Source organism: Brachycentrus maculatus, unplaced genomic scaffold (assembly GCF_059751285.1).
Source record: "Brachycentrus maculatus isolate JH-2025_06_01 unplaced genomic scaffold, ASM5975128v1 h1tg000259l, whole genome shotgun sequence".
NCBI lineage: Eukaryota > Metazoa > Arthropoda > Insecta > Trichoptera > Brachycentridae > Brachycentrus > Brachycentrus maculatus.
Genome location: NW_028281010.1, coordinates 1,179,454 through 1,191,652, shown reverse-complemented (window position 1 = coordinate 1,191,652; position 12,199 = coordinate 1,179,454). Strand labels below are relative to the sequence as shown.

At 34.7% G+C, this 12,199-nt stretch overlaps 1 long non-coding RNA gene across 2 annotated transcripts; it reads left to right on the top strand.

Moving 5' to 3' along the window:
* The first annotated feature begins 4,937 nt into the window (after window positions 1-4,937).
* LOC148305896 (uncharacterized) lies at window positions 4,938-10,266 on the top strand. Of its 2 annotated transcripts, none has more exons than XR_015838087.1 (3): window positions 4,938-5,000; window positions 6,500-6,907; window positions 7,120-10,266. It is a non-coding gene; the product is annotated as an uncharacterized LOC148305896 (long non-coding RNA). The 2 variants fall into 2 exon arrangements; XR_015838088.1 differs by lacking the exon at window positions 4,938-5,000 and adding an exon at window positions 5,031-5,208 and having other exon boundaries at window positions 7,120-10,208.
* The last annotated feature ends 1,933 nt before the right edge of the window (window positions 10,267-12,199 follow it).

Genomic DNA, 12,199 nt, shown 5'->3' with positions numbered 1-12,199 from the left:
TGAATTCTTATAAATAAAGTAAAACTCAGTTTCATACTGTGGATATTTTATTTTTTGTACCTATTTCTTTCGACTATAATAAATACAGGATCTTTCATTTAGTGCTTTAATATCTTTAAATTTTAATAAAACGAAGTGTGCGTCAGAGATGTAGCATCAACAATATGGTCGCTATTAATTGTGAAAGTTTGAAAGTCTTTATTGAAAGACCCTATATATAGTCACTATGTCTATTCCAAATAGCTTACTAAAGTAGGGCGCCGTGACAAAATACTAAGCTTGTAAGTGCGCCGCGGGCTGAAAAAGATTGGGCACCCCTGATGCAATGTATGATATCGGTGAAAACAGTCACCGATGCAAAGGCCGGGCTTTCTCTCGTAGTTGACGCAAATGTATCTTGTTTCTTTCCTACCTCCAGGAATTTTTCGTTGAGCGTAACATTTTTCCATACACGTAGGCTATTGTGGATGGAATCGTCATCACTGCTGCTCACATGCGCACGGGTCGAGTGTAACTGATGCCGGTAGCCGGACATCCGAGTGACGGGTACCGAGCCGGCCCCCAAAACAAACCTTTTGTATCATTCTCAGGTAGAATGTCACACTTTTTGAATTTTCATTTATCATTTTCTTTTGCAAAATTTGTCTTCGTAAAAACGTTGTTTTTATAAGTTGGTAACTAATGGCGTCACAGAAACGAATCCACACTACTACTATTACAGCTCTTTAAAGCAGATACATAAAAGGATACGCCCCATTAACACAGTGTTCCGCAAAGTGTGTGCCGCGGCACACTGGTGTACCCTGGTGATAAGTTGGTTTGACACTGAAAAATTTAGTTTTTGGCACTAGTATGCACCCCAATGGTGCATAGATCACTGCGTCATATAAACGCAGTATTATCTTGATCGTTTACGCATGAAGGAAAGGTGATCAGCCCTTCGCTTCAGGTACCAGTCCAGGGTAATATTTAATAAATGTGACAGTGAAAAAATCACTTATATTTATTTTACCCCCCTTGGGAATCGAATCCGGGACCTCCAGAACGGTAGCCGAGCGTGCTGACCATTACACTACGGAGGCGGACAAGAAAATAGCATCCCTATAAACAATTGCTCCAAATTTAGATCGCCTGCGCTCAGTTAAACAGGTTCACATTTCGCATTAAACATACTACGTTATACCTATATGTTTTTGCTTTATAATAATTTTTATAATAAATTAATAGGCGAATAATGTTTGCAAAGACAGAATGGTGTAGCGTTCTATTCTCTCTGCCTACCCTTGAGGGGAAGCGGCGTGATGGTTAGTTAGTTAGTTATTTATGTATTTGTGCATGTGCCATAAAAAAGTGTATTTTTTGATAATGTAATATTCATGTATAGAAATTAAGATTATGTATGGCATAAATGTATTCGAGAAGAACAAAGACACGCAGTTCATTTTAAATGTTTACAATGTTGTCCCCACCACATGCAACTCCTTTAAAATCGTATATGAGTGGTGGAGGACCAATATTTGTTTGCTCAGATAAGATTGACCCATCCGCATATCAGTTTTTTTTCAAAACATGTATGTAAATACACTAATTGAATGTATCCCCGCAAGTAAGAAATTTTGCACCTGATATAACGAGAACAAACATAGAAATAATCTTTAATGCAGAAAAAGGTACTGCGCACTAAACATTTGATGTTTAGTGCGCGGTCCAACAGCCGACCAATGACACCGCGCGCGTGGCTGCGGCGTCAACGGCGTTCAAATTCAACCGAGTTATAAAAATAAACAATCTCATAAAATTATAACTTTTACTGTTTTACCAATAAATATGGTACATATAACTATTATGCACGTATGTTATCGTGTGTCTAGATCAGAAATGTGATAAATTAACATGAAAACTTGAAAATATAACTCAATAAAACATTACTCCCGGGATGTACAGTTTTGATTTCTCACTGATTTTAGTTGATATTTCAATCAAAAGGATGATTCTATCCTTACAGGGACATCTTTGGTCAAGTGTCGTCAGTAAATTTGTATTAAAATTATAAGAAATAATGCATTACAAAAAGCTTTCTTTGCTGATTGGAAGATATCGCACGAAAGTATCTTTATAATATGAACCACCACGAATGGGGGCGTGGCTTAAACGGCAGCTGATTTGCAAATGTAAAAACATACCTACCGCCAACGGATGGCGGCTGATAGGCCGATGGGTTAAAATTCAAACGTATGTACGTCGCGCTCGTTCTTTTTCTATTGGCGTCGCTTTGTTCTTCTCGGCCTTATAGCTTTTATAATTTTCGATAAATAAATAATTGTCTTCATATGCGCGTTTCCGTCTTCCTCATCATAAGTGTTCCTGTAATTTTAGACGAAAGACTTAATATAAATAAAACTCAACATAAAATATTATTCAATATAAAATAAAACCTATTCGGGGATCCAAAATAAATGATCTAAAAAGGTACTTCATGGAAAGATTTATATATATGTAGTGTTTACTCATATTTTCTTATTTTGTTTTTACCTTATGTTTTTATATTTTCTCATTTGTTTATTTCAAATATGCTTCTTACCTTATGCTTTTCTAATTAATTTCTTTTAAATATGCTTCTTATGCCTATTTATTATACCTGTTTATTGTTTCATGTTTCGCCATGTATTAGTAAAAGTTTGGTTATTTAAAAAAATCTTTTTTGTTACCGTAAAGTGGGTATACTTTGCACCATGGGTGATACTTTGCACCACCTTCTGTAAAGAAATTGTAGAGCTGGTCATCTCTGATACATGTCATTTTTCATTCTACTTTCTATTGTTTCTGGTAGATGGCACTTCAATCTACTTTTAAGTTTACTGAAGTAACAGTCGGTCGCTATTGCTTCAATGCGTTTTTCCTGTCCGAACGTAAAGAAAGTTTTCTGTCTGAAAATTGTGTCCGAAAAAATCCAGTGGAATCAGTATACTGAAACTAGTTACAACAAGTGAGTGGTCTCTAAATCGTAGGTAGATAGGCCCTGCTTTTCTCAAATGCTGTATTTTTTATTTACGTTGTCAAGTTTATGTAAAAATAATATTTTTTTAAGAACTGACTTGTATTGACCACATTTGGGGTAACATTGCACCAAGTGCAAAGTATCCACAAAAGGCCATAGTTAATTAATTTGATGAAAAGTCTTAAAACGGCTAATACAACTTGACATGTTTGCTAAATATCTATAGGTTTTGTGTACTTACTTAATTCCTGGTGGTATATCTTTTTTAAAATGTCAAGAACACACAAACAGCGGCCTTATGCCATACGATACTGCGATTTTACACCGAAGAGAGTGGAGCAGTGTTTGGAGGCCATTCGAAATGGTACAATCAGTCAAAGAAAGGCTGAAGAAATTTTCAAAATCCCCAGAAGGACAATTAACTATAAGCTCAAAGGTCAGCACACAAAACCTGTGGGAAAACCTCCGATATGTGACAAGGGCGAAGAGCAATCCTTCGTAAACTGCATAGTAGACATGAGTGAGTACGGTTTCCCAGTGAGTGTTTTTAACATTCGCTACATTCTAATAGCCTATTTGGATAGATTTGGCAGAAGAGTACGAATATTAAATAACAACGTACCAGGCTCTGAATGGATAAGATCATTTTTGCAAAGACATAAAACCTTGAATGTTGCTAAAACTAGTCAGTTGCTTAATCGGTTGCCATTAAAAGCGTATGACGATGACGTGCGCCAGAGTTTTCAACAGTTTTTGGAAGAAAACAGATTCGACCCAAAGAATTCAGTCTTAAAACGCAGGAAAATGATACCGATAGAACCAGGTAAGAGCATTGCTCACGATCCAAATGTCGAAATGAACGCTAACGAGACACAAATGCTACCTGAACCAACTACATCAATGATCCCACCTTCCGCATCGAAACTTCCAGTATATCTAGCAATTATTGATTATAGTTCACACAGAAGCTTTGAGGAAGAGGGAGAAGAACAAAAACGATGACTGAAACCAGTAATCGTATTTGTTCTTCCGTTTCATTAGGACCAGTAAAAAAGAAGGTGGGAGAATATGTCGTATTTCATTATGAAGGAGAAAAATTTCCGGGACAGGTTTTGGAAATAAAGAAAGACAGAGCTGTTAAATCCATGCAGGAGAGTCTCAAATCGTGGAAGTGGTCGATGAAGGATAACTTTCTTCAATATTCTTGGAAGGATGTAGCGGGTTCCATAAAAGAACTGAAAATGCAATATAAAAGAGGTTTCTTTACCGTCTCGGAACTTGACCATATTTAGACCTAATTTAATTTTAATTCCTATTACCTATGTAGTACGATATGTTTTAATATCCACCTTTTATTTTATATAATTTTAAACCTTCAGTATTGAAAAAAAAAACATTTTTGTTAGATTTTTCAATATTTAAAAAAAAAAATTCCATCAAGTGTCTTATTTTTCCATAATTATACAATATTATAATCTGCATTTAGTAAACTGTGAGCCAAAACCTTTCATAAGGTGAAACAAAACATGTAGGATAGCCTTTACTTTGCATAAATTTGGATTATAGTACGAAAAGTGTAGAGAAAATATCATGGTGCAAAGTTGTACTTTACCCCGGGATACTGTGCACCAAAATATAAAAATAAAAAAAATACAAGCAAAATAGATAAAAATTTAAAAACGTATCAGACATGTTACAGGTATATGTGTTATTACATTGCAATAGTTGAAACCTCAGAAAAAGTAAAAAACCCGATCTGAATAGACAATTTTTTGAAAAAATGCAATATTTTGGTGTAATGTATACCCACTTTACGGAACTTTGTTTTCCAGTCTTGTTAACCTTACTCCCATGTCCCAAAATGAGAAATAACTCGAGTTGGGCCAAAAAGTTAAGGTAAGTACTTAGCCGTTGCTTTTCGAAACTCAATGTCCCGATATTGTCTATGAATGATATTATTGTCTACGTACCGCTGTCGGTGGCGTCGCGCTTACCGTTAAAGGTAGTTATTCTAATAATTATTAATTTATTGAAATTAATACGTTATGAATATAATATTTCACTGCAGTAAACTAGCGTTTTGTCATGACAATAAGCGTTCTTGGTAATACTTAATGTTTCCCCCTTAAAAACGACAGTCAATTAAGAAAGTTGAACTGTCAAAATTAAAACCGTGCAATTTCATCGGGAGATGATTTGTGATAACTGAGGTGAGAAAGCGTTGTGTGTGGTCACTTGCAACATGCATACAGTATACGCAGTGATGGGATTCAAAAATTTCAATAACCGGTTCGCCCTTTAGGTACTATTCCTAACCCCCCCCCCCTATAAAAATAAGTTTTTTTATGCATTGAATGTTTCTATCTCCTTCTGGCCCTGTGCGAGACCGGCATGTTATAGAAAGGAAAACATTGTTTACTTGTACATTTTTTGAAGCGTATATCTTTCACGATGTTCTTTTCACTAAGTGCAATAACTCAACTGAAATTTTCCACTACCTGTGGTTTTCATCTTTCTAATATTTTTTATCTTCGTGAGGTTTAAATATTTTAACAACGTGGCGGATTAAGTAAACCGAACGTGTTCCGTACGTACCCATACATGATCTCAATCGGAATACTGTGTGACAGCAAAGGGTTAAGGACCGGTTCGGCGAATTCTAAAAAGTTTAGGCACCCGTTCTAGCGAACCGGCTGAATCCCACCACTGAGTATATGAAAGATCACTAATGGCCTTTGTAGATCGTCATTCTTAAAAACGCCCACACTTCCACGTTCTCATATTAATGCACTTTTCAGGCTAAATTGCTAAATGCTGAAAAATCGACGTTGTTTGTATTTCCTTGAATAATCTCTTTAAATGGCCTTAAATACTTTTCATAATTAATTGTTGTTTTATAAATTATTGGATTGACGATAAAAACATTTTGATGTTATTTTATTTTATTTACACTACTAGTTATGTAGGATAGGCACTACTCTTATTATTTTTTGACATCTCATCAAAGATGAAGAAGAATATGGAAGTCTGGGCTTATACGGGGCTGACGACCGTCATGGGCTAGTTTAAGTTATCACTTTACACACGTGTAACATTCACCAATTCAACCCATTATTGACAACCACACTACTCACATTCTTGGAAGCTCTATACGCCTGAACACATTTTGAAACATTTTATATGTATGAATATATATATATATATATATATATATATATATATATATATATATATATATATATATATATATATATATATATATATATATATATATATATATATATATATATATATATATATATATATGTATATACATAAATATATATATATATATATAAATATATATATATATATATATATATATATATATATATATATATATATATATATATATATATATATATATATATATATATATATATATATATATATATATAAATATATATATATATATATATCTTATGTCTTTTTCCTAATTTAATTCAGGTTTTCTATTTGCAGAATCTTTTACGCCGAAACTCGACTCGCTTAAAAAACAGATGGAGCCTATTTTAGCTCCTGCCAAGGCTGAACCGGAAGATGCAGAAGGAGATACTCTCCTTCTCCCTGCTCGAGAAAAGGCACTACTCGAGGGATACTATAATCTACGACAATGTTATTTTGACTTGTCGTACTCCAGGTTTATTATCCCGGGTGATCTTATAATCAAGGAGGAACCAGGAAGTGATGATGATACTCTCCATATTGGGGAATACTTGAACGAGGAGCCAGCTGTACCGGGGACTGCTTATGATCTCCATAACAATGTAATATCTAGCGATATCATGATCCTAACCGAGATAGACATTGATCTTCCTGACATCAAACAAGAATGCGCGAAATTCTTGAGCAGATATGATGCTGAATCTAGTAAGTAATATTTTTTGGTATGAAAAAAATATTCACACATTTATGACGCGGTTTCAGAGAGAGATGTCGAGCATAGCGCATCTCATTCCAGGGGGCCTGACTTTTACCGTTTCCACATTCAACCAAAGTGATATTTTTATGTTGACCAAAATTATATTAACGGTGTTGCTGCTTTATTCCAGTTTTTGCAATAATTTTCTTTTTGTTTTCAGATTTAATTAAAGGTTATAGAAAAATCACCAATTTTGAAAATTCTAAGCATGTTTCTAATTACGGTCTCAGGAAAATTACACCATCTTGCTCAATGAATCGGAATCAAGGGTCAGTTCATAACTCAGGAAAGAAAAGGAAAGAAACAGGAAAGAAACGATTATCTTGTTCAGAGTGTGATTATAAATGTTCATGGAAAGCTCATTTTAAGCGTCACATGGCAATTCATACTTGTGAAAAACCCTTCTCCTGTTCGAAGTGTGATTATAAATGTTCACGGAAATATCATTTAAAGCGTCACATGTTAATTCACACTGGTGAGAAACCCTTCTCTTGTTCAGAGTGTGATTATAAATGTCCAGTGAAAAGTGATTTAAAGCGTCACATATTAATTCACACTGGTGAGAAAACCTTCTCTTGTTCAGAGTGTGATTATAAATGTTCACAGAGAGCTTATTTAAAGCGTCACGTGTCAATTCACGCTGGTGAGAAACCCTTCTCTTGTTCAGAGTGTGATTATAAATGTTTACGGAAAGCTTATTTAAAGGATCACATTTCAATTCACACTGGTGAGAAACCCTTCTCTTGTTCAGAGTGTGATTATACATGTTCACGGAAAGCTCATTTAAGGGATCACTTGTCAATTCACACTGGTGAGAAACCCTTCTCTTGTTCAGAGTGTGATTATACATGTTCACGGAAAGCTTATTTAAAGGATCACATGTCAATTCACACTGGTAAAAAACCCTTCTTTTGTTCAGAGTGTGATTATAAATGTTCACGGAAAGCTCATTTAAAGACTCACATTTCAATTCACACTGGTGAGAAACCCTTCTCTTGATCAGAGTGTGATCATAAATGTTCACGGAAAGATTATTTAAAGGCTCACATTTTAATTCACAGTGGTGAGGGACCCTTCTCTTATTTTTTAACATCTAACATTTAACATTTATTCTATTCATTTAACATCGTCTTTAAAGAATCACATGTTTACTCACACAGGTAAGAAGCCCTTCTCTTGTTCAGAGTGTGATTATAAATGTTCACGGAAAGCTTATTTAAAGGATCACATGTCAATTCACACAGGTGAAAAACCCCTTTCTTGTTCAGAGTGTGATTATAAATGTTGTGTGAAAAGTCATTTAAAGGTTCACATGTCAATTTACACTCGTGAGAAACTCTTCTCTTGTTGAGAGTGTGTTGTAAATTTTTATTCAGAACGTATTTAAAGAATCACATGTTTACTCACACAGGTAAGAAGCCCTTCTCTTGTTCAGAGTGTGATTATAAATGTCCTATGAAAAGTGATTTGAAAGCCTCACATGTTTAATCATACTGGTGAGAAACCCTTCCCTTTTTAGAGTGTGATTATAAATGTTCACGGAAAGCTCATTTAAAGACTCTCATTTCAATTCACACTGGTGAGAAACCCTTCTTTAGATCAGAGTGTGATCATAAATGTTCACGGAAATATTATTTAAAGGCTCACATTTTAATTCACACTGGTGAGACACCCTTCTCTTATTTTTTAACATCTCATCAAAGATGAAGAAGAATATGGAAGTCTGCGCATTTACGGGGCTGACGACCGTCATAGGCTGGTTTAAGTGATCACTTTACACACGTGTAACATTCACCAATTCTACCCATTATTGACAACCACACTACTCAAATTCTTGGAAGTTCTATATATATATGAACCAATTTAGAAACCTTGTTCTTGAATCACTTGAACTTCACTAGAGACATCTATTGGTGAGATGTAAAGATGCTTTTCACTGAGCAGAACCTCTTATATTAGTATGTGAACCCTTCTATTGTCAGAATGTGATTATTAATGTTCATGTACAAACACTTTAAAGACTCGCTTAACAATTCACACTGGTGAGAAACCCTTCTCTCTGTGTGAATAATGTAAAATCAAAATTGGTCTATTAAATATCAAACATACGTTTCATGGTTTAGATAAAAAGTTTTTTTTTCTCGTAATTAGCCAACAATTAAATTATAAACATTAAATTTGATACCAAACTAAACTAATACTATTACTACCGTTATCCATTCGCTCTCTATGCCCATACCACCGTAAAGAACTCTTCCTCATCTTTTCAATTATTCCTTGTTCAGCCTTACATTCCCTTCTTATATCTTCGCTTTTAATTCAGACCTACAATGATTTTCCACACAGTCTGAGGGAGCGCATTTCAACAGCGTTCACTCTGCTTTCGCCCTTCCTTAGCGAGTACCATGTTTCGCTTCCATACATTAGCGTCGGTACCAGCACGCCGATGTGAACCGCTAGCTCGGCTTCCATGGATATATTTTTATTTGCAATCACTCTGTTCAAAGCAACATTTATTCCACTGCCTGCATTCATTCGTCTCTCAATATCCTTATCCACTTTTCGATCCCTTGTGAACATGCTTCCTAGATATAAAAATTCTTGCACCTGTTCTAGGGATTCATTGTGTACGATAATCTTGTGTTCTGTCAAATCTTTCTTTTTTTCAAACAACTTGACCTTTGACTTACTTTCATTCATTGCCAGATCATTTTCCATACATACATCATACATTCTTGACACTACTTTTAGTTGCAAATCTTCGCGCTGCTCGCTAGCAGTACGGCGTCATCCGCATACAGCAAGCAACTAACAGATTTATTCATCATTTTCGCTCCGATTCCCATACTTTCAATCTCTTTAATACAATGTTCTATATACAGATTAAACAACCATGGTGACATTACACATCCCTGCTATACGCCTTTGGATATTGAAAAACCATGATTGCAAAAAAAACAATTAGGGGTCGAAAATTCAACTCTACTGTTTGAACTGGATGACTAATACTCTTCCCCAATCACTCATAATTAACCATTTCCCTGTAATTGGGTTTTTCACCTTAAGTAGCTCGTAATATCGCATTCTGAAACACTGTGCGAGGGCGTCCTCTGGCGTTTATTCCCTCGATCGTCCCCTCTATCATTTGGTGCAGGAAACCCTCTTGTCTTAGCACGTGGCCGATCCAGGTCTTAGCAGGTTAGATTAAGCGTTTCATTAAGCTAGTTACATGTATTGTAGGGTTATTAAATGAATATTTATAATAAGTGTGTATGTATTTCAATTAAATAAAGAAATGTTGTTTGCATTACTGTGACAGAGTTTCAATCAAATTCCATCTTCTTGACGACTACCTGTCCCCTACACGTGTCAAATTATTCTTACTTGCATGTACATCTTTATAATATAAAAACGAATCGCAAAATGTGTTGGTAAGCGCATAACTCAACAACGCCTGGACCAATTTGGCCAATTTTTTTTAAAAATGTTCGTTGGAGTTCAAGGATGGTTTTTACGGAGAAAAATTCGAATTATTGCCGGAAAAACCCTTAAAACAGCCCTTTTCTTTTTCCCATACAAACGTTTTCTAACTAAAACGTAGTCAATTTGAGCTTTATTGCTATTGTATTAAGTTCATATTAAATTTCTTTTGTTTTACTATCGGCACGCGACATAAAATGCATCAGTTTTCACGTCATTACATCAGTCAAATACAAACCGCGTTTATAAAATTATATTATATCCCTATTTTACAGACATAAAACATTGGTACGGCTTGAAGCCATTTTCGTAAAATAATACCTCAAGGGCGCTTCGGATGGAGAAAAAACCTTCAGGTTTTACCTAAAAAGATCTGTTGCACAGTAAAAAGTTCAATAAGTGGCTTGATATTTATTTTTAAACATCGTGTTATATTTTTAAACCTTAAAAACGTTCTCCTGAAAAATTAAGTTTTTGATTTATGACGTTCTTGAAAGGAGTGAGCGATGTATCATACATCGTTTTGTCGCACATTCTTCTGAGAGATCGCATTTCGCCAAGCGCCTCTGGTGGAATAATCAACATTCCTTATCAGCATGACAGCGAGATTTAAAACAAAAAGAAACAACGATGACTTTCATAATTTGTAAGAACGCTACGATATCGCCTCCCATTATCTCTCTTGACTACAGGCGTAAAGGCGTCTCAAATAAATCCGATCAAATACTTTTTTATATGGAATGGCGTTGCACATGTCGCTCACTCCTTTCAAGAACGTCACAAATCAAAAAACTTGATTTTTCACGAGAACGTTTTTAAAGTTTAAAAATATAATACAATGTTTTAAAAATAAATATCGAGCCACTTATGAACTTTTTACTGTGCAACAGATCTTTTTAGGTAAAACCTGAAGGGTTTTTCTCCATTTGAAAAATATTTAGTTTATTTAAAAATAATGATTAAACAATACCTTTTCTTCAAAATGCAAAAACAACACTTTCTGCCCTGTAAAGGGTAAATATTAAGTTAAAAATATGCCTCTTTTGCTGGTGTAAAGAACATTTTCTGGGCATTCCGAAAACATGCACAGCTGAAAATTGACGATTTTTGATTTATGACATTCTTGAAAGGAGTGAGCGGTGTAATACAATGCATTTGCCAATGTCAAGTTAATTGAATTCCTAATTATAAAATATGATAGACTGTTAATTATAAAGATAAACTATAAATTTATTCCATTCAATTTCAGAAAAACAACTAACAGTCGGTACATAATTAAGTTCCTGCTCGCCAGGATGAGATGGATATCTGTAGGGAGAGGAATAAGCGGGGCCAGAGATTTAAAAAAAAAATTACCCATAACATTTCGAGTGTGTCCAAATACTTGTTCACAAAATCTAGATTATATCCAATTACAGGAGTTACTTTCATATTATTTTTTTTGTTAAAAGGTAAATAAATTATCTGGTCAAATTATAAGCTTAATCATAAAAATGAAAATGGTATTTTCTGGCGTTTCTCATGTGTGTGATTATAATCCGGGATTCGGACCTCACATACTAATATAAGAGTTTATGCTTAGTAAAAAGCTTCTTCACATGTCACCAATAGATGTCTCTAGTGAAGTTCTAGTGATTCAAGAACAAGGTTTCTAAATTGGTTAATATATATAGAACTTCCAAGAATTTGAGTAGTGTGGTTGTCAATAATGGGTAGAATTGGCGAATATTACACGTGTGTAAAGTGGTCACTGATCACTT